We start from the raw sequence: 25,313 nt of genomic DNA on the forward strand, positions 1-25,313 counted from the left end.
CTGGACCAGGGCTTGAACCCGTGTTCCCTGCATTGGGAGGTGGATTCTTAACCGCTGCGCTACCAGGGAAGTCCCCTACACTTTTTTTAATGATGAATTTTTTATATAACAGTAGTGACCACTTTATAAAGGCGACTCTTTTTTTTTAAAGAACCTGTTTCCAGGACTCTCGTTCCCTCTATTTTTCTCTTGTCCTTCTTCTCCATACCCCAGTTCTTCCAGAACCTTCATAAACAGTAAAAGGAATGGAGGTGGCAGTTCCCTCCGTAAGGTTCAAGATACGATGATGCATTTTGGGGAGATTGCTAGATCTAAGAGGAAACAGAGAAAGCAAGATGAGGAATGATGATGCTAGATTAAATTCTAACTCAGAAAAATAAGGAGCTTGGTGATATATAATATTAGACATTTTGGAAGATGGTGACTATGTCCTCTTTATATTTGTCCTGGAGAAGAATACACTGAAGGACTCAGATATGTACCCTAGACTTTGGACCCCTGAAGCAGACCTCTACAATCTTAGAGGTTGATGTAGTTATAGAAAGGGAACACCCATAAGAAATATGGCTCTGGCGGAAGGAAGAGTCTCAGGTATCACGAGGTGACTCCCAGTGAGGATAAGAGACGAACCATCCAAAGACCCAATGTGAAATTCCTGAAGAACCAGAACCGAAGAACCTGATTTTAAATTCCTCTTTATCCCGCACCTTGCCCTCTACCTTTTGCGTGGTTTATATAATATATTGAAAACACTGAATTTAAGCTCTTAATGTTATGCGGATTGTGCTAGATTGTTGAGATAAAGGTAGACATCGTTGAGTCTGTTTTTGGAAATCTTCCAAACCCAGCCTGATTCATTTCAATTTTACATTGTGGTTTGGGCCCCAGCGTTAATCGTAATAAAGGGTGTCCTTTGGTGCTTGTCCGCAGTGTGTGTATTTCCCTTGGGCCATGAATAAAAGAAATGTCTGGGTTTGGGTATTCTTGGTGTCCTTTGCACGATCTTTTTAAATTTTGCCTTTTATTTTTAACACTGTTATCTTTGTTTTGTTCATTAGTTTGAATTTTTGTTGCTCAAATAGCAACAGAGACTTTTACCAGAGGCTTTACGTGTCTTCTTGCTTCCTAAAGCTTTTAGGCAGGCCAGTCACCCTGTGAAGCCATTAGAAATACTAGATTTTGAAACATGCTTGAAAAGTGACAAGATTTAGTCTTCTACTTGGGCAAAATCTCTATAGGCTTATGACAGTTTTACAGACCCAACACGTTATTCTAAGCGAGTCTGTTCATTTCATCTCATCAACATTCTCACTCAGATCAGCCAGAAATTCTGAATTTATGACGTGTATTTCATAGAATCATATTCACAACTTGTTGCTGGATCAAATTTGACCCTAGATGACAAATTTCAAAGCTTTAATTCCTTTATGCACTTTGGTTTTAGCAGAGAAATTTGTCCATGTGCTTGGACCATATTGGTCCCCAATAAAACAACATGTGTAGATATTGTCTGGAGATAAAAAAAATAACCAGAATAGATTCTTATACTACCTCTATTTTTAATACTGTTCTTTTTTAAAAAGAAACTTTATGAGATGCCATATATAACATGGGTGTATGAAAAGATATTCTGAAGTTTAAGGGAGATTTCTCCCTCAAATTGTAACAATTTAAGTGCTTTTCTTAAGGATTTTTATTTGTTTATTTTATTTTATTATTTTTTGGCCATGCCCCGCGGCATGTGGGATCTTAGTTCCCCAACCAGGGGTTGAACCCATGCCCCCTGCATTGGAAGCACAGAGTTTTAACCACTGGACCGCCAGGGAAGTCCTCAGGATTTTTATTTTAAAAGATAAAGGTTTTGATTTGAAGTATTTGCTCCTTTCTTAACCTTCAAAATCCTGAGGTCAGTATGTCGCTGCTCTCCAAGTGAGCTGGAGATGATACCGACTGAAAACAGAACCCCATGTGCTTGAAGATGCTCTGATTCAAGTACTTACAAAGTTCAGAACTCTTTTTAAGAAATTGAAAGTCTCTCATGCCGGCAGCCAGAAGGTGAATGTGAGAAGAATGGAATAGGTTTTAATTTTTTTAACCAAATACATTTCCCATCAGGACAGCCTACATAATTTTTCTAGGCCAGTGTCAAATGAACACGCAGGGCCTCTTATTCAAAACATTAAGAATTTCAGGACAGTGACAGCAGACCATGAAACCAAGTGAGGGCCTTTTTTAAGCATGACATTGTTTGAGAGACACTTTTCCTTCTGCTTATCGAGTCCCTCCCTCTAGTTCAGCTGGGTACTTTGTCACTCAGGGAATGCTTCTACTTGTTCAGAATGGGCCAGGGAGATTAATTCCATGGTTCATCTTGTATTTACAAGAAAACACATGAATTTTGGATAGTAGCATAAACCTGCAAAATACTTTTAACCCAAACTGTATTTTATTAAATTTAGCCATCCTCCATTGTAGGAAACACTAGTGTTTTATGTAAATTAAGAAAGAAAAGATGCTGCTGTTCAGTATGATGCATCATCCATTGTAAAATGAACTGTAAATTCAGAGACATTAAAATGTTAAAGACCTTAGGGATGATGAAGCTGTGGATCTCAATAGAGAGGGTTTGCAACGCCATGGGTGATCTGCCATTATCTCCCCACCACCCAGTTGTATAAGGCTCTTTTGTTAATAGAAGTGAGGCACAGGGCCTTAAGGAGATGTGCTGGGGTCATGTGCTTTGTTGGGGGTAGAGCGGTAGGCGCGGCCACTGGGACCGAGCTGGGGCTTTCTCCTCACAGCTCAACTGCCTTGTCGCTTCAGTGGAGTCTTTCCCTGGGTCAGAGAAGGTCAGTGGCAAAGAAAGAAGAAAATGACAGAAAACTAGATAGAAAAGGAGAAACATGCATGCAAATATTAATGTTTTCTCTGTCTCTCTCTTCACACACACACACACACACATACATATATATGTATTTTACTATATATACATATTTTTTTAATGCATTTGGGAAGCAGTATTTTTGATGTGAAATTTGATCAGTTTATGCCTCACTTTTAATTAGTTTCAAGCTGTTGATGATGACATGTCTATACTTATCTATATCATTTCAAGCTGTTGATGTATGTACGTATATGAATATGCATTTTATATTTGCGGGGGTGAGTGGTGTAATTATCTGTGCAATAAACACCATAGAAGTTTAATGTAGACTATACATAAGTTACCATGAAGATGAAAGACATTCAGTAAATAAGCCACAGGGTCAGTGAAGATTAGGGGAAGTGTTGTCATCTCTGTATTTAAAGTGTCTTGAATGTGAGCAATCTGAAATTGAAAAAGAACTGTTTTGGAGATATTTACCAGAAATTCTTTCTTCTTCACTAGCATCCACCTTACCCACACACACGCATGCACACGCCCTCGCCCACAGTATGCCCACACACCATCTCCCGAAGCCTCCATTGCAACCCTACGGTCTTGTAACTGAGGTGCATTGTGTGACTGAAAAAGCAAAAAAGAGGAAAATTTCCACTTCTGTTGCTCCTCCTAAGAGATGGGCTCTTCCTTCAGAGACCAAAATCTCCGGGACAGGCTTTGTCTCTCACCCTCACTCCATCCTGCTTTGGGAGTGGAGGATGGGGGCTGGGCCGGGATGTGGCAATGTGGGAATTTGCTTCAATACACTGGGTCCCCTGGTGGAGAGCCCTGGGGGGACAGGGCTCAGATGCCTCTGGAAGTCCAGGGGGACAATGGCAAATGGGCACTGTGGGCTGTGTCTGCGTGCCAACGACTAAAGCTCAGACATCTAATACAAGGTACTGGAGCCAAACAGAAGCCAATATTGAAGCTGATCCTTTGGAAAAGGAGGAGTGAAAGGAAAGAGATTTGGAGAAAAGCTGTTGGCACCATAGCTTTTAAGACTCAAGCAGCCAAAGACAAATTCAAGTTACGTTCTTCCAAAGATACTCTTCTTCAGCCTGAAAGCCACAACTGGTAGAAATTTGCAAAAGCCTCGTACAGAGGTGGACTTAACCAGATTCAGGTGGGAAAAAATAAACGAGGAATGTGTTAGAAAATAAACTTTAGTTCCTAACTTCCTCCCCCGTCTCCTTTTCCCTTTGCTTTCCTTTGGCTACTTAATGAGAGGGGGAAAAAAAAAAGATATCCATTCTATTATTCCTTAATTTTCATCTTGCAGCTCATTATCTCAATCAGCACATCACAGATGAGTGCACTGATTTCTGAGAAAAATTCCAGTGGGTTCTTGTAGCTGTTGATGAGCTGTGGCTAATCGCCACAGTTAAGATTTTCTGTCATGACCTGAAATGGATGGTAAGCGTTTGATTGGCAGGAAGGTTAAATAAAGGAACAGCGGGCAGAAGTGTTCATGTTCTTTCTTGGCTCCTGGAGATCTGGGGTGGGAAGAAGGAGGTCAGGGATCATGAAACAGTAACCACCCAAGACCAATGAAAGAATAATTTTATCTGGACCCAAATGTGGTCCCAGCATTACAGTGTACATTGAAGGAGAGGCACGGGTGCCCAGGGCTTTGGAATAAAGCATCTTCTGATGTGAAAGGTGGAAGCATCTGGTCTACAAAGGGAAGGCTAGTCACTGGGACTCGATGGAGAACTTGGACGAAGACAGCAGACTCCCTTGGGTGAGAATAGCCAGAAGCAAGGGCTGGGAGTTGGAATCACTGCTTACCTCTAGTTTGGTGCTCTAGACTCAGTCTCTCTCCGCTTTCAGCCTCCCCATGTGTGAAATGAAGGAAATAGAAGCGAATTTACCTCCTAGGGTGTCTTCATAGCGTAATGTATAAAAAAGGTTTGCAAGGGACAAATGGAACAATCTGAGGACATTCTGGGCCACAGTTAACACCAGTTAGCTGGAGAATTAAAGCACATGAGGCTTGAAATGAAAGAATGCAAAACCCAAACCTATAGTGTCCCCCGCAAAAGAAAGAATGAAAAAAATACATAAGAAAGAAAACTGAAAACTGTGAAAGAAAAGCCCATGGGGCATGATGTCCCTCAGGGGTGTGATACATCAATGTGATCAGTGTCAAGTGTGCACTGAGAACCTCCGGAGAGGGCAGTAGGTTTATAAACTGCAACATTTATAAGACCAGGACACATCTGTGACTGTGGGTGGCAGTGGAAATTGAAGAGATGCAAAAGAGAAATTAACGTTGGTCTATAAACAGAAGGAGCATGACATAATCAGAAAGAAGGAAGAGAAGCAAAAAGGGTAAAGGGAGTGGAATATATGAAATACAGTTTAAAACAATCAGTTAAAAAAAACCCCACACCCTCCCCTGCACCAAAACAAAAAAACCCTAGTTAATTTAGAGTAAAAAAACAAAAACTAAACTAAAACAAACAAAAAAAGCCTTCTCTCATCTCTCCACAACCAAACGGATCGTTGGAATTACACAGGCAGTGAAGCCAGAATGGTTACCTGGTTGCTTCTTGCAAACACAATCTTAACGAGCAGCCTTACACTTGGTCCTAGAATACGTAGGACCAGATTCTGGGGAGGACCAGGTAAAACACAATGAGTCATGAATCAGAGCCATCCAATTCGTCTGCAGTAGAAAGAGAGCAAAGCAGATGTTTCCTCTTTGCTGCTGAAGCCCTTGGCATCGAGGCTGGATGGTTGTATTTGGGGAGAGCGGGCAGGATGGGTGAGGGGCACAGGCCTCCCTTGTTCTTTCCTTCTCTCTGGTAGAGTCACCTGTGGACTATGGGGAACGGGGTTAGAGGGAGGGTTCTTTGTATTCTAAACAAAGTAAAGGGACCGGTGCTGCCTTCCTCTGCCTATGATAGAACCTGAATTCCAAAATGCTGAGGTAGGGCACAGGGGAGCAAAGCATAATAAAGTATTGCTTTGGAAACCAACCCAGATCAAACCTTATTTTCAAGGCAATATGAAAGAAAAATAAGCTTTCAGAATCAAGGCTGATGATTGATGCCCTCTTTCTTTTCATTTCAGCATGTGATTAGCTAGCCAAGGCAAAGGCAAATGAAATCTAAGTCACCAGTGTCCTGGTCAAGTATCAGGAAATGCCTTCCCTACCACAGCCGTCTTCCACGGAATTTCAAAACTGTGGTGTTTCTGCATCATACTTGAATAGTTTGTGGCTTCCAGGGAGGCATCAGGCTTGTTAGAACTACACATGCTTTGGATATTGAATATTTTTCTTTGAAACTCAAGAGGAAAGACACAGCAGATGTAAAACAGGTTCCCCGCCCACCACTTCCTGCCACTGTGTCTTCTCTACACTGATAATACCACCTTCCTCAATAGGCACAGCAGGTGGACACCTCCCGGGAAGATGGGCAGATCCTCCCACCTCTTGGTGTTCTCAACACAATTTCCTTCTTCCAGCGTTTTTCCAAAAAGAAGAAACATTTCCTAACCAAAAGAAGAAAGGCTTTGGATTAGGAGAATTAGAAATGGAGAATGTCCTGAGTCGTTTGCAATCTTATCTCAGATGAAACTGAAAGGAGGGAGCCCTGTCCAAGCCACTGGCTGTGCTCACTGTTTATTTCCCTTAAATCAAGACCGCAGGCACTGGGCCCTGGAAAAGTAGGTTTTGGACACGTCTTAGTACCTGTCATCAAGGACTCATGTCTTCCATGACATATGGACATTTTAAGATCTGCAAATAAATATACTAGGCAATAAAAGGTCTGTCTGTGAGCTCAGAGTGGCAAATGGAAAATTCTGGGGGATTTTCAAAGTTCTCACATCAAAGCAGATGGGGACACACATCATTCGTTTTTAGTTTGAGCCAACACCATTTCCCGGGAAAATGGCACTAACCTCCTAACTGGCTCCTCCTTTTATGTCCTAACCACCCCCGTCCACCCTTCTCTTTTTCTATGAAATACGTGTGAACACAGCTTTCTCTGGAAGTGAGCCCTAAGACTCAAATTTATGCTGCTTATTTGAAACGATTTAAAACAAATATTTTTGTGAAGCTTGGATCCTCGATTTGGGAAGAACTGTTTATAAACAGACACGGACACAGTTGATGACACAGTTGGCTTGAAAAACGTAAGCCTGCCTTCAATCTGGCCCCTGAAATAGTATTTGTAAATGATGAATTTGTGTATAAAGGAACAATTTCCTGTAAATCAATGTACCTTACTTTAGATTTCAGTTTAATACAGAAAACCCTCCGTCCTTGGAAATCAAACGGCACACAAATTGTTCATGGTCTTCATAGGAAAAAGCCATACATTATTTGGAGTGATTTATCTAGACTTTTAATCCCTTCTCATTGGAAACCTGTATTTTTCAGTAGTGTTCCAATTAACCTGACCCAGCAGAATAAATCTGGGATACCTGTGTTGACAATAGATGAACACAGGCTGATTCTTTGGGCATTTTCATCGTAGGATGCACCCTAATAAAGAACAACAGATGCTTTTAATGATACCATTGCCATGAAATGGCTCTTGGTTTTTCCAGTTTCAGACCTTCTCAGAGCTATTTCAGTTATTAAAGAGAAGAAAAACAAACAAGGGCCACTCATTATGATTGAGGACAAGCATGGTGGAGTCAGTGCACAGGAAGGAAAATCCTTTGTCAGTTTCAGCCATATTATCCAAGGCAGGTTGTTGAAGCTAGACTCACGTTTGAGGTGTGTTAGAATAGCAGATTTTTTTGGTCTCTTTGCAGGGGTATTTATAAAAGTGTCATATGATTCTGCTCGTCTTTTAAAAGAGAATATGGGCAAAAACATTCTCTTTTCTAGTGGGTACTTTCCCTGCAGAAATCAAATGCCTCACTCCCTAAAATTTAGGCCTGAGGGAAGTACCTTGTTGTTTCTTGCATCTCGGGAATCTCTGCACCAATTGGGAGAAACTTGAATGTACCCAAGGGAGCATTTTTGACTACTGAGCAGGAAATTACATCCTGGGAGGAGCAGTCTTTTGCATAGTTCCCAGAGGCCTGGAGAGCTGGAGGGACCCTGGAATAAGCATAAGAAGGGCCTAAACTACCAAGGATAGTGGTGCTTTCCATTGGTTAGGAGAAAACAGAGCAAGGTCGGCTAGAAATTCAGGGAGCTACTGTTCAACTCCGTGTTTCCATCTTCCAGAAGCATTGGCTCAGAGGTCATTTCCTGGGAATTTTTGTTACAAAGGAACACCTTTCTCCTGTAATGTAAACAGGATGATGACCTGGACCAAGGTTTTGATGCTGTTTTTTTAAATATCACATTCTAGCCAAAACGTCTTGTTCCATGACTATTTATTTGACAAGTAATTTTATTTGGTCCTCATTTTTGCCTCCAACAAAGTGATGACAATATTTTCTGCCCCAAATAGCCTGAAACGGGTCTTATAAAAATAATTATGAGCATTTATATAATTTACTTCTCCTTGTGTTAAAGTAAATAAAGACAAGATGTTTTATAGGATTACTATTTTTATTTTCAGTAACATGAATCCCAAGACAAGCATGATTACGGTATCATGGTTTTATAGTGCTCTGTGGTTTATAAAGCATTTTTTAATATATGCTAACTCATTTGATATTTACAAAAAATACTAGAAGATAAACCAGATAGCTGTTATTTTTTCTATTTCATAAATTAAGAAATAAATAAGCAGAAAGGTTAAAGGATTTATATGAGGTCACACAGTCTGGAAAAGAAGATTTAAAACCCTTGGTTTATGATCATTTTTAATGTCTTTCACTCCTCTTTCGTGCCAGGGTTTTATCACATCACTAAATCTGTCTTTACTTTCTGAGCCAAGTTGCTTAAAATCTTAATATTCTTATTTTTCAAGTATTGCAATGTTAGCGTAGAAATAAAACTGTGACCAGTCTGTGGGTAGTGAGTCAAGGTGCGAAAGATTTGACAGCATGGTAAAACTCAACCTAGATGCCTCATAAACAAACTGACTTAATAGAGAGTTAGGGGATTTCCATTTCCAAGTTTATGATGGAAAGAAGTATTAGTATCTAACTAGTTTTTTTTTCTGTGCAGACCTTATTGAATTTTTTCCCCAACTTACCCTTTAATAATTCTTCAGGGTCTTTTCATATAATAATTTCCCGCTCTCCTGGCCTCAACTTTTGGTCTTAGTGTAGACCCCCCCCACAACCAAACAACCAATCAGAGTCCTTTCCCTGGGAGTCACAGGCAGAGGGAGATGCAGTCTTCTCCAGTGGATAGGCCTGTGATGGGTAGATTTCTGGGACCATGGTTTTCGTCACATGGATTCCAGAGCAGAAGAACACAGAGACTGAGAGAGAGAGAGAGAGAGAGACAGGGGGAGGGAGGTGGGGGGTTGGGACAGGGGACGGGGGCGTGGAGGGAGAGAGAGAGAGAGAGATGTGAAGTAAGGCTTTGGGAGAAGAGATGAGATTCAGAGGGAGTCCTGACAGATTTCCAAACCCTAGTTCCAATCACTTCCTGGGGACTTGTGGCATCCCTGCCCTTGGGTTTTGGGAGATAGCCCTGTAGCCTTATTAATATATGAACCTGGGGCTTCCCTGGTGGCGCAGTGGTTGAGAGTCCGCCTGCCGATGCAGGGGACACGGGTTCGTGCCCCGGTCCGGGAGGATCCCACATGCCGCGGAGCGGCTGGGCCCGTGAGCCATGGCCGCTGAGCCTGCGCGTCCGGAGCCTGTGCTCCGCAACGGGAGAGGCCACGGCAGTGAGAGGCCCACGTATCGCAAAAAAAAAAAAAAAAAAAAAAAATATATGAACCTGGATTTAATGTGCTTAAGATCACCTTTCAATCCCACTGAAACAGTTGCTCAAAGTAATTGCCTTCCCGGGCAGAACATTTTACCTTCAGCTCTTTAATCCTCACCATGTATCATAAACACAGTGAAGCATTGATGTAATTATGTGAAGGACAGAGTGGAAATGAAAACGAGGAAACGCAGGCTGGTGGTTAGATTGGCAAACTAAATGTCAGAAGTTTTGTTTCTGTTTTTGACATGACTCTGGGGACACACTCAGTCTTAGGCTCTCTGCTGTCACCCCCCAGAGCCCAAGAGACCAGGTCTGTCTCCTACTTAGATGAGCATAGCTTCTGATACTCTGGGACCCTTGTGATGCTAAGAAGATGCTTCTAAAAGTGGAGAAGTCACAAGCCCAGGCAGAGTGAAAGGTCAGTTTCACAGTTGGCCCATATTTTCTCATCTCCAAAGCAGAGGACAGCGTAAGTCATACTTGATAGGGCCAGTTTCAATTACAGGAATCAAAGGCAACGTGCTTTTTATCTTGTGACATAGTTACCAGCTCAACACGGAGGAAATCTGGTATGGTGGGACTGACAGTTTTTTCTGTGTATTTGAATAGAGACAAGTACTCTTTTTAAAAAACTCCTGCCCTTCTACTTCCATAGAACAATCACTTGTCTTTCAAAACCATGATGTGGCAGCACTCTTTAGTCCAGAATCCTTTATGTTTTCTATTAGGATTTTCTGATTGGCTCAAAAAATCATTGCACATTCCTTCTTACATATGACATGATTGTCTGTGTAGAAAATCCCCCCCAAAATAAAATATGTATAAATTAAACAAAACATGGACAAGATCTGTATACTGAAAGTTATAAAATGCTGATAAAAGAAATCAAAAAACACCTAAATAAATGGAAAGATATACCGTGTTCACTGATGGGAAAATTTAATATAGTAAAGATATCAATTCTTCCTAAATCGATCTATAGGTTTAATGTAATTCCTATCAAAATACCAGCAAAGTTTTTTGTAGACATAAACAACCTTTTTCTAAATTTATGGTGCAAATCCTAGAATAGCTAAAATCATCTTGACAAAGAAGGATGGAGAGGAATCACTCTACCTACTGTTAAGGCTCACTGTGGAGCTCTAGGAATCAAGACAATGTGGTATTAACAGACGGATAGACATATATTCAGTACATCACGGAACAGAGTAGAGAACCAGATATAGACCCACACAGATGTGCTCCTTTGATTTTTTTGAGGAAAGTGGAAAAGCAGTTCAATGTAGGATAGCCTTATCAACAAATGCTGCTGGAATGATTGAACATCTATAGGTTAAAAAAATTGAACATTATACAAAAATTATTCCAAATGGATCGCTAACTGAAAAATAAAGTGTAAAATTTAAAAACTTTTAGAAAAAAACTTAGGAGAAAAATCTTCAGAATCTAAAACTAGGCAAAGAGCTCTTAGACTTGTTGCCAAAAGGATAAACTGATAAAATGGACTTCATCAAAATTTAAAAGTTTGACTCTGCAAGAGGCTCTGTTAAGATGAAAATACACGGTACAGACTAAGAAAGAATATTTGCAAACCACATATTGACAAAGGACTAATATCTAAACTATATAAAGTACTCTTAAAACTCAATGGTGAAAAAACAAATAATTCAGTTAGAAAACATTCAAAAGACGAGAACAGACGCTTCACCAGAGGAGATTTACAGGCAAGTACATGTGTGTAAAGATGCTCATCATCAATCACTATTAGGGAAATGAAAACTAGAAGCTAAATGAGATACCACTACATACCTATCAGAATGGCTGAAATTAAAAAAAACCAAACAGTGACAGCGCCAAATGATGGAGATGAAGCTGAATCATTTATACATCACTGATGGGAATTTAAAATGGAACATACAGTACCATTTAAAATGAAAAATAGTTCAGCAGTTTCTTATGAAATGAAATACTTAATTACCATTTGACCCAACAATTGCAGTCTTTGTCATTTATCCCAGAGAAATGGAATTTATTTTCATACTAAAACCCATACCTGTTTATAGCAGCTTTATTTGTAATAGCCCCAAAGTGGAAACAACCCAAGTCTTCTTCAGTAGATGAATGGATAAACAAACGGTACATCAACATCATGGACCACTACTCAGCGATAAAAAGGGACAGACCACATTGATTCACACAACAGCTTGGATAAATCTCAGTGGAATTACCGTGAGGTAGAAAAAGCCAGTATCCCGAAAGGTCACATACTGTATTACTTTTATGTTGCTCCTGCAACAAATTACCACGAACTTAGTGGCTTAAACACAAATTTTTAATCTTACAGCTCTGGAAGTTAGGACTCTGAAATCGATCTCTAAAGCTTTAAAAAGTCAGGGTGTTGACAGGGTTCGTGCCTTGTGGAAACTCTAAGGGAAAATCCACTTCCTTGACTTTTTCAGCTTCTAGAGGATATCTACACCCCTTGGCTTGTGGCCCTTGTATCTCCCCAACCTCTGTCTCCATCACATCTCCTACTACTGTATCTCTGATCTCTTCCCTCCCTCTAATCAGAACTTTTTGGATTCATTCAGATAATCCAGGAAAGCCTCCCTCTCTGAAGATGCTTAACATGATGACATCTATAAAGTATCTTTCACTATGTAAGCTAATGAATTCACAGGTTCAAGGAATTAGGATGTGAACATCTTTGGGAGACCACTTTTCAGCCTATTACATATACTGCTTGATTTGATTTCTGTAACATTATTTAAATGAAAAAAAATCATAGAACTGAAGAACAGATTAGTGGTTGCCAGGGGGAGGGGGAGAGGGTAGGTGTGGCTCTAAAAGGGCCACACAGGGGGTGTGTGTTGACTGCTTTGTACCTTGAGTCTGGTGGTGGTACAGGCACCATCTACACATGGGTAAAATTGCATGGAACTAAATACACACAAACACAAGTGAGTATAAATAAAACTGGGAAAATTTGAACAAGATAGGTGGATTGTATCAAAGCTAATATCCTGCTTCTGATATTGTCCTACGGTTTTGCAAGATGTTATTATTGAAGGAAACTAGGTAAAGGAAACTAGGTTATTATTGAAGGAAACTAGAAAACTAGGTAAAGGGTATGTAGAATCTCTTTGTGTTTCTTACAACTGCAAAATATTATCTCAAAATAGAAAGTTTAAAAAAGCAAAACAGCAAACCCCAGAAAGTCATAGTGATTATTCTAGAAAGGTCATAATACCTTAGGTTGGATCCCAAGCCCAGCTGGTAGTCAGAATTATTTGCAGGCCGGGCAGGGGGGTGTTGTAAGGATACAGATTCCGTGACCCCATCTTGGACCTACTTGACTAGAATTTTGTGGGATAAAAGCCAAGAACCTCCAGTTTTAAAAACTTCACAAGTGATTTATTATCAACTAGGTTTAGAAACCACTGTATCATAGCCAGGACATGGAAGCAACCTAACTGTCCATCGACAGATGAATGGATGAAGAAGATGTGGTGCATGTATACAATGGAATATTACTCAGCCATAAAAAGGAAACGAAATTGAGTTATTTGTAGTGAGGTGGATGGACCTAGAGTCTGTCATACAGAGTGAAGTAAGTCAGAAAGAGAAAAACAAATACCGTATGCTAACATATATATATGGAATCTAAAAAAAAAAAAAGGTTCTGATGAACCTAAGGGCAGGATAGGAATAAAGACGCAGATGTAGAGAATGCACTTGATGCAGGGAGGGGGAAGGGTAAGCTGAGACGAAGTGAGAGAGTGGCACTGACATATATACACTACCAAACGTAAAATAGATAGCTAGTGGGAAGCAGCCGCATAGCAGAGAGATCAGCTCGGTGCTTTGTGACCACCTGGAGGGGTGGAATAGTGAGGGTGGGTGGGAGGGAGATGCAAGAGGGAGGGGATATGAGGATATATGTATGCACATAGCTGATTCACTTTGGTATAAGGCAGAAACTAACACAACATTGTAAAGCAATTTTACTCCAATAAAGATGTTAAAAAAAAATGATCCCTCATTAAAAAAAAAGGAATATTTTGAGAGTGATTTTAAATTTTTCTTCTTGGTTTTCACATGACTCTTATTTTTGAAAAAAAATTACATACAACTGTAAAAATATTTTGAAAAGAAAATGCCTATGATGTCATAACCATAAAATTTATTCTCATTTTTCATATAACTTATTAGCCCTTGACTCCATGTATGTGTTTTTTATGTAATTGGCTAATATATGCATACCATTTTGTTTTCTGCTCTTTTACGTAATAATCATTTCCCCTGTGTCTAAAAAAAAGAAACCACTCTACCATATGATGTACTGCTTTTCTTCAAATGGTTTTGCATGTAGTACTCTTTGTTTACATAAAATTTCAAGAAACACATAGGTCCGTCTTACCAAGATGATAGCAGAGGAATAGACAGTCCCTTCACATATACTCTTCAGGTGGAGTTCTGAGTAAGATGAGAGAAAAATTGGGTAAGAATGGGCGAAACTTGGGATATTGAGTTTAACCGTGATCAGGTAGATGATTCAATCAGAATTAACCTACTAGAAAGATAGTAGTTTTGAGATTCTCCCCAACAGGGGAGGAGGCTGTTGTTTGGAGGAGACCCCTAGCAAGAGAGAGGTGACAGCTGTGACATAAAAAGGAGACACGTTGATTGGAGATACTCTGGGTGCTGCTTTGGATGTAAAATTTATTTTAAAATTTTATTTTGTGTTACTGTGCATGATTGTTTGAAGGGAGTCAGGATATGAAGAGAGCCTTCATGTTAAGTTTCCAAATTGGTGGGAAAACCAACATGGCCAGATACAGAGACTGGAGAAGAGAATAGATTAAATGGTAATTCAAAGGGCAAAGGTAACTTAAAGGTTTGTGAGTGGAAAAAAAATTTCTGAGTGCGCTTGGGTGGGAGCCAATAGAAATATCTCTTAAAAGATAATGTGTGTCTGTTGTGCTTGTTTGACATAAATAGGTGTTGTACGAATAAAGGTGAGAACCCTACAGTCTATGAGTTGACACTAGCCCGATTCAATTAATTGAGAAATTGTTAATTTGGAAGCTTTCCCTAAAAACCAGGGCCTGTGTCCCATCCACAAAGTTAATAAAAGACCTGATGGGGGTAAATTAAGACATGCAGGCAGTTAAAATTAGATGTCATGGAAGGAAACAGTATACGCGGTTCCTACACAGCAAGCTTGGTATTGACTGATAACCAGCCCTAAGCCAACTGGTACTTTCCTGATTACTGCTCACATCACCATTCCTCTCAGCACTGGAGAGGTCTAAGAGCCAAGATCAAGACAGCCAATATTTGGAACTTCATCAGAAAAGCCTGTGTGATGAGATTACCTACCCTGTAACCCACCTTGGGCAGCATTTGCCCCGTGTTTCCAAGGGTGGAGGGAATAGGTCTTAAGATAGTGACCCTGTTCCTGCCCAAATCCCTCCATATGCAAAGGCAGCCACTGTACATACTCTCCTCTGCCCATCAGATGCTCATCATTCAGTGAAGGGACTCCCTGCTTTGATACCATATTCCTAGAGCTGTAGCTCTGCAAGTAGAGCTATCATCACTGGCCATATACAGGGAGAAACGAATACTTCTGCCAGCAATATTTGCTAAGAGATTAAGTGATATTAGATGATACTTGCTGCGGGGACTTAATGGGTTCTGGGACCTTAATCTACTGTAATGTGCCAGCCTCAGGGTATGTAATATTTGTTAATGTTCTTTTTAAAAAAATTTATTTTTGGCTGTGTTGGGTTTTCTCCAGTTGCATCGAGCGGGGGCTTCTCTTGCTGCGGAGCGTGGGCTCTAGGCACGCGGGCTTCAGTAGTTGCAGTGCATGGGCTCAGTAGTTGTGGCGCTTGGACTTAGTTGCTCCGCGGCATGTGGGATCTTCCTGGACCAGGGCTCGAACCCGTGTCCCCTGCATTGGCAGGCGGATTCTTAACCACTGCGCCACCAGGGAAGTCCCTAGTGTTCTTTTTAGTAATAAAATATTCCTTTAATATGCTGTAGCCAGAGTTCTTGGGAAGGGAGCTGTTGCTAGTTTACTGGACTTTTGAGGGAGCTTGCAACGGTGTTTGGGTGGGAGCCGGCGGACGTGTATGCCTCTGGAAAGATAGTAAGTCTATTGTGCGTCACAAATGGAACAGGAGATGCGTGAATGGAGGTGATAGACCTCTCATAACCTGCAGCCCATGAGCAGACCCTCTCACAGTTGATACACAACTGGGGCCGTGTCTCCATTCTGCTTCCTGACCCTCAAAGGTTGGGGAAGAAGCAGTATTCTCCCAGCAGACGCTCGGCTTGGAAACTGGACACTTTTGAGAATGATTGTCTCTGGGGTCAAATATGATGCTCTCGATTCTAGTCCTTGATATTGAATCCAAACTTCAGGAAGCGGACTTATTTGGCCAGGATCATCTCATTCTGCCCCATGCTATTCCAAGCCCTTCCCTATACATTCTTAACATGATTATTTATATCAGATCACCTGTCTGGCCCTGAAACACTGCAAGAATCCCACATCTTGAACCTTAAAGCCCAATCCTTAATGCCTTCTAGTTTTCTAGTATTTTTTCACATAACTCTCTGGCTCAGACTCCCCTGACCTTTGGGGCGTGTTCTCTGTTGTGTTCTGCTCATTGGCACACGCATGTCGGAACGTGCTAGAGTGGAATGGTGACCCATTAGTCAGTGAGCTGAAAGGAGTAAATAATTTAGGTATTGTTGGAGATGTCCACAATTTCCTACAGGTGAGCAACTCATCCAACGCTGTACTTAAAATTCCAATACCATTCTCCTCTGGAGCTTAATAAACATTTTGGGAACTAAGCCAACATTACTCTCCCATATCTGCCCTTTCAAATCAAAGGGATAAAGGCTGAGATTGTTCCTCTACGGTTTTATCATTAGCTTTTCTTTTCCTGGGTCAAGTACTTGCCTTTGGCCTCAGAAACCCAATACCATCACCCCAGTCTCACTTTGCTGACCAACATCTGTACCTAGTCCCTTGGGTGTGAGATAACTTTAATCAAATCAGTACAGACTTGGCTGCGATCTGAAACACTTGTGAATACAAGGATTGTCTCCCATCCCCCTGGCCTTTTTACTATAGGATTACTGTGTTGAAATAAGGCTGGAGATCCTGTGACAAAGATCAGATTTACTGTAAACACCGTAATTTATTCCTCCCCAGAGACTTTTAAGAGACCAGGTATTCTGTTGCTCTGGTGTTTTAATTCCATGTCAGCAACAGAGGTAGAGAATTAACTTGATTCTCAATGACATCTCAAGTCCCTAGCTACTTCTCACCTCCAAGCCCAGACTTCTAGTGAATGACTGGGTTATATATCACCGCTGTAGCCAGGAGCCACTCTTTTCATGTCATTTCCTGAGTGTAGGTACTTGCATTCTGAAGGGCTTTTGAAATTTCTTTCAGATCTTCTTTGTAAATCCCTTATGGAACAACCCTGTGAGGCGTGTAAGGCACATTTCTTTTGAATGTATAGAGTATCATCATTTGGATATGAAATGTCTCAAAATGTATAATAGTACACGCTTGGGGATATGTGCTTTTTTTTTTTTTTGCAGTACACGGGCCTCCCACCGCCACGGCCTCTCCCTCTGTGGAGCACAGGCTCCGGACGCACAGACTCAGTGGCCATGGCTCACGGGCCCAGCCGCTCCACGGCATGTGGGATCCTCCCAGACCGGGGCACGAACCCGTGTCCCTTGCATCGGCAGGTGGACTCTCAACCACTGCGCCACCAGGGAAGCCCGGGATATGTGCTTTTGAAAATTGATCATGGCATTCTCTCTGGGATTTGTCACTCTGGCTTCTTATCTGAGGTCCAAGTTGATGGCAACCATGTAAGATACACAGCACCAGACCACAGGGTGGACCCCAGGCAACAAGGCCCAACACACCTGGCCTACTTTACTCAGACTGCCTAGCACTGCTCCTTGCCCAGATCTTCTGGGTATTGGGCTGCCCCCAATGCCCTCACACACGTGCCACATTCCAACTTCTCTTTTTCTCTTTTATTATTTCATCTTCACCTTTGCCCTTTTACCAACATGAATCTCAACATCTTAACCTCTGCATGCCAGATCCTTCCTACCATCAACACCCAATTCAAGTTCTTCTTTGTCATTCATCCAACACACATTTATTGGGTACCTAGTCTATACCAATCAACATGCTAGGTTTGGGGTACCCACTGGTGAACAAACAAGCCTGCTCTCTGCCCGGGGGAGGTCACAGCGTATAGAGGGAGGCGGACAAGTAACTGGAAAGCCAACAAATAAGCAATAAAAAATGAGCAGTGCGATAGAATAACAGGGAGCAGGCACTTAGAGAAGGTGCTGACCTTTAAGCTAAGACCTGAAAACTCAGAAGTCAGGTGTCCTTTGAGAGTGAGAGCGGAGGGCACCTGGCAGAGCATGTGGTGTGATCGGATGCATGCCTTAAAAAGCTGCACGTGGACAACAGATGGGAGGGGGACAGGAGTTAAAGCGGGGAGACCAGTAGGTGGTGTGGAAGTAGTCCAGAGGAAGGATGATGGATGAGATGGTGGCGGTGAAAATGCAGGGAAGGGACCACACTGGATTGGATATAGGGTGAGACAGATGGAGAGGAGCCAGGAACGGATCGTTCCCAACTAATTTAAGCCCCTACTCACTCTTGCAGACTAATGCCAGGCACCTAGTAAAGATCAAAACATCTTCCTTTCCTACTTTCTTTGAAGGCTTAGCAATTCCATACATGCCTTATTTGGCAGTAACGCAGGTAACATCCTGCGACATCTCTTCTACTGTTTTTTAATCAAAGATACTAGAACACACCATCAGCTAAACACTAAGAAGTGTACAATGTACCATCCTAGGACACAACTCACATAGCTCCTGGAGGAAATAATCTCTTTCTGTGATAGTAAGGCCATGATTACAAAAAAGAACATCAATGATCACGTCTCTCTACAGTTGCAATTTTATCTGATATTCAATTCTTGATTAATTATGTCCTTAGGTTCCAGGGTAATGGGAATTCCGGGTTCTTTTGCAGAGGTCCGAGGCATATTTCAGGCATGACCCTTACTCATGATCGTAGGCCAGGAAGTAAGTGGCAGAATTGCACTGGTGGCAAATCCTGAGGCCGAGCTGTGTCTACAGCGGATGGCCACGTTGCAAGGGGTCAATCACATGTTGTCACGTCGGGCTCCTTTGCACAGTAGAAGCAGAGGAGTCTGTGCTTGCCTGTTGGAGATTGGGGATGGGGGGAAAGAGAAACACGCTGCTAAGGGAAGCTGAGTACAGATTGGTCCCCGTCACCTGTGGGTCAGTGTGCTTCGCTGTAGTTTCCAGTGGCGGTCTGAGAGCCAAAAGATGTCAGGTGGACTTGTGGCTGGCTTAGCTAGAGAATGTTCTGAGTGAGGTCCCTCAAAGACGAGTCTTGAGGCTGGAAATTTTTGAGCAGGAATGTTTGGAAGACCCATGTGTAACCCGCTGGTGGGGTAGGGATGGGACACTCAGCTGAGGAAATATGAGAGAGCCCCAGCCGTCAGACATCAATATTTAGAGGGAGGGGGAAACCTTTTGTTAAGGAAAAAGACAGTCTTCATATAAATGCTTCTATTGTGTAAACATGTCCAGAACGTTGTGAAATCAACTTAGTGAGCATTCTGCTGTACCTAAACTAGCCAAACAACAAACACAGGTTATTCCGTTTTTCCACTTGGGAAAAAGAAACACTGCCTCAGTTCAACCCCCAATTTCAGCCTGTGACCATGAGCTCTTTCCATAGTAGAGGAGGGGTCTGACAGTGGCTTTGCTGCTGGCCACTCCAGCCATTTAGAAAGAGCCCCAGGCTGGTGCCTGCTGTGGGGAAAAACTGTGTCTAAACAGCTGCCCCTGAATCAACGGACTGAGAATGTGGGTGAAGCCAGTGAGCTGAGGCTCGGCCGGGCGAGTGAGCCACAGGCTGGGACATCAGCTCAGTCTCCGCCCTTGTCTAGCGCAGGCAAATGCCTAACCAATTATAGCTACTGCATTTTGATGCCCTATTCTGTTCTCCCACAGGACAGACATATGCTCCTTTACTTTTTCAAGTACTAAAATGAAAATAAATACTGCCAGTCAAAAAGTACTAACTGAGAACGTGGAATGGAGAATGAGCGAGGAATTGTTGCCTCTTGGTGATGGCATGGAAAAGCAAAGCTTTTGGAATCAGGTACTTTCATTTTGCAATGGTATGGGTTTATTGTGCTTGTCCGTTCACGGAAATACACTGCTTTATTTTCAGTTCTGTGCTCAGCCTACAGGTCCCACCTCAGTCCCCAGAGATACACGTACTTGGCTATCATTTTCCTCCACATACTGGAAAGAAAACAAACTGATCAGGAGACCTTCCTGAGTTAAGAGCTTTATAATGATACCAGTTACAATAGTAAAATGATTTTTTTACCCATTTACTTGTATGAGTCCCTTTTCTTACTACGTTGATGCATTTTCAAAAATGCAGACTGCCAAATTCAATACTATAATTCAGTTCTTTACTCTAAAATATTATTTATATGTCTGTCCTGGCAAACTAATCAAATGTTGATCACCTATATTCTTTGAGTTTCAAAAGGAGATACTTTGGCTTCTCCCATGGCCTTTGTAAAAGTGATACCGTGATGCTTACTCAGACTGGATTTCTGTTTGAGTGACTGTTGCTTTTCTGTGCAGATGAGTTTCCTGGGATGGCATTCCTTTTAAGTTTCTTACAGGAGCCATCTAATCAAGGTGATATTTGGATTGAAGTTGTCTAAGACTGAAACCGTATCACAGATCATTAACCCGGTCAGGTGCGGCTGCTTTGAGAACTGTATGCTGTTATAAAATAAGAAAACAAAGCTTGTGGTTCCTATGTTGGGGATCACCCACATTTCACTCCTCATAAGGACCAGGTGAGGGTCAGAAGTCCCCTAAGAGAATGTTACTCTCCACCATGCTCTCTTATAGCTTCACTGTACACACCTGCATGATAGCATTAATCCCTTTGAAGGTAATTGTACATATTTGTTTGTCTCTTTCACTTAGTTATGAAGGTTGAGGCAGTATGGTAGAACAGGGCTGGGTTCAAATCCGATTGGGCCACATTTTAATCTTGAGACGCAGGTCAAACTGTGTAACCTCCCTGAGTCTCTGTTTTATCATTTGGTAAAAAGATGAGAATAGTAATACCTACATCACAGGGTTGAATAAGGGATACATATGTACTGACCTGCTGTATATACTAGGTGCCTAAGAAATAAGATCGTCTGCATCTAATTTTCAGGCTGTAATTTATCTTGCCATAATCAGTGCTTAGCCCTGTACCTGCCCTTAGGAGAGGATGCAATAAATGTACGTTAAATAAATAAATTGATGAGAAAATGCTGAGGGAGTCAGCAAGATCTCTGAGAAGGGCGTTTGTCTGGAAGACACTCCGTTCTTCTGCCCCCAGTCAGTATCCCTCACCCAAATTCCTAACGCTTCGTACACACATCCAGGGTTTGTTTACTCTTAGCATGGAGGTGGGGTGGAAGGGAAGGGCAGGGGCTCTGGACTTCCACTGCCTACTTTTGAGTGAGTGAGTCAGTTGAGTTGATTAGAGACCACTGTTCTGTTTCTAAGCCTAAATCCACTAAAATGGGAACAAGTAGGTATTTCTCAAAATTCTTGCTGCCAGGTGTGAAGAAAAGCTTACAGTGTTATAAAGTGTGTCCCCAGATAGCCCACTGGTGGTGACCCCTTGGCCCTGTGCTGGCGCAACCTTCGAGGGGACTAGAGAAAGATGGAACTCTGCTCCCCGCCCACCATGTTTTAGTGCCAAGTACTTTCCATAAGCACTTTCTAAGCTAAAAGACAGACTTACACATCCATCGCTACTATTTCATTAGTTCCCCCTTCAAAATCATCTATCTCTTTCTCTATGTCTACGCCTGTTGCTCCAGGAGCAGTAAGTGATGAAAGGCAAGACTCCTCCAAGAAGATGAAAGGTCCACTTGTTATGAAACATTGCCTTTTCCATGGTTTAATACTCTTCAGATCACAGGTAGAGCCCAGAGCACTTTCCCTGGTGTTTGCCAAACCCCAAGCCGCAGACGGTAGAAGAGGCAGAACATGAGCAATGCAGGGATGTGGGCTGAGGGATTCTGTGTTTAGACAGATGCTGTCCAGCTGTGTGTTGAGCCAGAGAAAGCAGGAGTCCACACCTGGAGCACGGGCCCCAGGGGAGCGAGTGGAGACGTTTGCACCAACCATGTGAGGTCATGGGGAGAGCCAAGCGTGAAGACAGGATTCTCAGTCATCATCACCCACAAAGTGTCATCAGGAAAGAGAGGGGTTTTAGTCATAAACTGGATAAATGGCTTATTTTTCTTGCAGAAGAGTATGAGAATGAAGTCATATGAAAAGGGATATCAACATAAGAAGCACTAGTGACAGATTTGGGTGGGTGGGAGTGGTGAGGGGATGGTAATCCTACTTCCTTGTTATCTCCTGACCACTATGTATCCTTAGTCTAGACCTGGTTTATTCACTAGGTTTTAGTTCGTGTGTCCACACGGATCAATTGGTAATGGCTACCTGGAATGTAGGGAAAGAGCTGATGATTGATTACTGATGTCTGCCCCAGGACAGGAAAGAGGAATAGTTGGATTAATGCCGTTTACTGGTCAGCCCTGGTCTAGAACTCAGCTTGCTTTAGGCTTTACTTTCCTCATCTTGAAAACCAGACCAACCAGATTTGTGTGAATTATTTTAAGCCTAAGGTGTAACTAATGAGAGTATTGTTTGAGGGTCATTGTGGTTATATTAAGTTCACTGGCTTATAACACCATGTTTAGCATTCAAGTAAATGAAAGTTATTTAACCTTTTACATTATTTATCATAATCCACTCATTGTGCATTGGTATCTGGGATTATAGTAGTCCTGGTATTATGTTATCATTTACATAATGCAGTGGTACCTGATATAGCCTTACGGATTATAGGCTTGGTGTTGGTTGGTGTTTTATAGTGAAATGTTAAAGACTGAAACACTGCACAATTTATTAAAGAAAAGGAGGGGGCACTTGAAACTGTCTTGGAGATCTATGTCTGTCTGTCCATCTCTATCTATCCATCTTCAACATGTGGGAAATAAGAGTATTAGAGGTAAATAATAATATAAGCCTATATTTTAAACAACTGCTTTATAACAAATAAGCTTTTGGATTGCAAAACCTTCAAAAAATAGTCCTAGTCTCAAGGGTCTGGAAGAGACTTTGGGAATCCCCCTAACTTTCTAACCACCCCTTGTATTCAGGCAGGACTTCATGTAAAGAGCTTCCAGAACTATTTTGCACAATTTTCTTCTTTAGAGTTCCTAAAGCAGATTTGACCGTCTCCTTGAATCCGTTATTGCATGACGGATCCAAGTTTTGTGGGACCTGGAACTCAGACAAATTTCGGGGTTCCTTGTAGAGAAAAGGGATACAAGAATCTCTTTTAGAAGTTTTACATAAACATGAGACATGTAAACACATTACCAAGTCCTCTGCCAGGGTTTTGGAAGGGGCTCGTAGCCTTAACTTTATCAGCTCTGAAATGTTAACTTTATCATCTTGGTATTCTTAGCAGTCAGTAGTTTGGGCTAATTTCCTAATCCTGCAGGAATTGAGGAAATAGCTCCTTACACACTTACCTAAGGTAAGAAAGTATGTAATGGACTCTGATTTCAGGTATCACATTCTTCTAGGAAGCAGAGTCCAAGAAGTGAAAATGTGGGAGTGAGTGTATTTTAAAAAATTGTTTATAAGACTATAGGCAATTATGTATAGAATAGCCATTTATACACTGGCACACGTACAAAGAAGTTGGGGAGTTTTTCTCACTCTTTTCTGTGGTAAAATAATCTGGCCTCCAAAAATAGCTAAAATTTTTTATTCTTTCCCCCTTTCCACCCCCTGGCCTTCTCACCTCTCCTCTCCTCTTCCTTTCTCCTTTTCCACCTGCTTCTTTAATTTTCTTTTTCATTCTTTTCTTTCTTCTTCTCCACCTCCTGACCCTGCTGTCCTTCCTGCATCTCCTTTTTTGTATCTTTTTCTCTTCCTTCTCCTTTTAAGCTGCATATGAAAAATTCCAAAATATCACAACCAAACTGTTGACAACAGCGAAAAGTTAGGCTCATTGTTCCTAAATATCCCTTTCTTATTTACTTAATTTTTTTAGGGATATTGAACAAACTCAAATTAATTGTGAGCCCATAAAAGGAACAGAAGGCCTAAGAATTACCCAAGAACAGAATCAGTAAAAATAAGGTAGCAGTCAAACCCCCAAAGTACAGATATTGGATGTAGACACATTTCTGGTATCCTGAACTCCAAACACAGGGCTAAATCATTGAAACACAAAGAAAGGAAAAAAATTGTGTTTTTAATTTTCTTCTTTCAGAAAGCACTCTATTTCATTTTTTTCTCTAACCAGGTCTGCAGACATATTTTGCAGTTTTGTGAATTTTTGTCCTTTTGAAGTGATCTTCCCATTACTCAAATTTAGGAACTTTGTTTTAAAATTTTAAAACATGAAATATTTCAAATCTCAGAAAGCAATACAACAAACACCAAGAGAGCCCATCAATCAAATTGAGTAGATTTGCTGTATTGTTTCTGATCTCCAATTTTTTTTTTGAAGGAATAAGATATTTTTCATGTACAGTTAAGCCCTTCAGTATCAATGCTCCTTGGACCACAGACTGTAACTTGAATCACTAGGTTAGAACAGAAACATATTAAAAAGACATGTATTCACAGTTCAGCTTTTCTATACCCTCAATATATTCTATTTTGGTACTTTTATAATATAAAACACTGCATGATGAGAAGGTTTACAGACTGCCGCTGTTAAGCAAATTTGTACATTGATTGCCCAAATTAGTTTTAAGCAAGATGATCTTTTCACATCAATTAAGTTATTTCCATTAGTTTAACTTTGAAATGATGTTTGTCTGTTTTTTCCCATGGTGCCAGCGGCAGCTCCGACACACAAATACATGTGGACACATTTTTTTCTTGAAAGAAATGTTCAGAAATGTAAACATCTTTTGCTGAAGTTAGTGTAACAAATTTCTGATTTTCAGAAAACTTCCATGTTAAAAAAAATTGCTAAAGCTCAATGATTATTTCACCCAGGTCTATGGACATTTGGAAGTCAGCAATATGGAAGTGGTAATAAAAATGGTTTTTAATTTTTAAAAATATTAGTACATGTGATTCTTCTGGGCGAGAATCATTATTTAGCATGTTCTAAAACGCAATGAAGGCAGCAACATATAGCACTACGTTGGGCAAGTTATTTAATTCTCTGTATTTTATTTCCTTTTTTGTAAAGTGAGGATAATAATACCAATTCTTACCTCACAGATTGCTGAGGGTGTTTAATGAGCTGATATATGTTAAGCACCCGAAACAGTCACTGATATAAACTAAGCATTCAGTCATTGTTATCTATTATTATTATTAATAATAACATTATTAGGAGTA

The 25,313-nt window shown here is 41.1% G+C and overlaps 1 protein-coding gene across 6 annotated transcripts in view; it reads left to right on the top strand.

The window, feature by feature from the left end:
• The window catches only part of COG6 (component of oligomeric golgi complex 6), a 279,030-nt gene that overhangs the window by 117,614 nt on the left and 136,103 nt on the right, over positions 1-25,313 (top strand). For all 6 annotated transcript variants that reach the window (XR_009516828.1, XR_009516824.1, XR_009516823.1 and 3 more), the window contains one exon: positions 19,842-19,992. The gene's annotated coding sequence lies outside the window, so the exon portion shown is untranslated. The remainder of the gene's footprint in view (positions 1-19,841; positions 19,993-25,313) is intronic.

This window comes from Delphinus delphis, chromosome 18, assembly GCF_949987515.2.
Source record: "Delphinus delphis chromosome 18, mDelDel1.2, whole genome shotgun sequence".
Classification (NCBI taxonomy): Eukaryota; Metazoa; Chordata; class Mammalia; order Artiodactyla; family Delphinidae; genus Delphinus; species Delphinus delphis.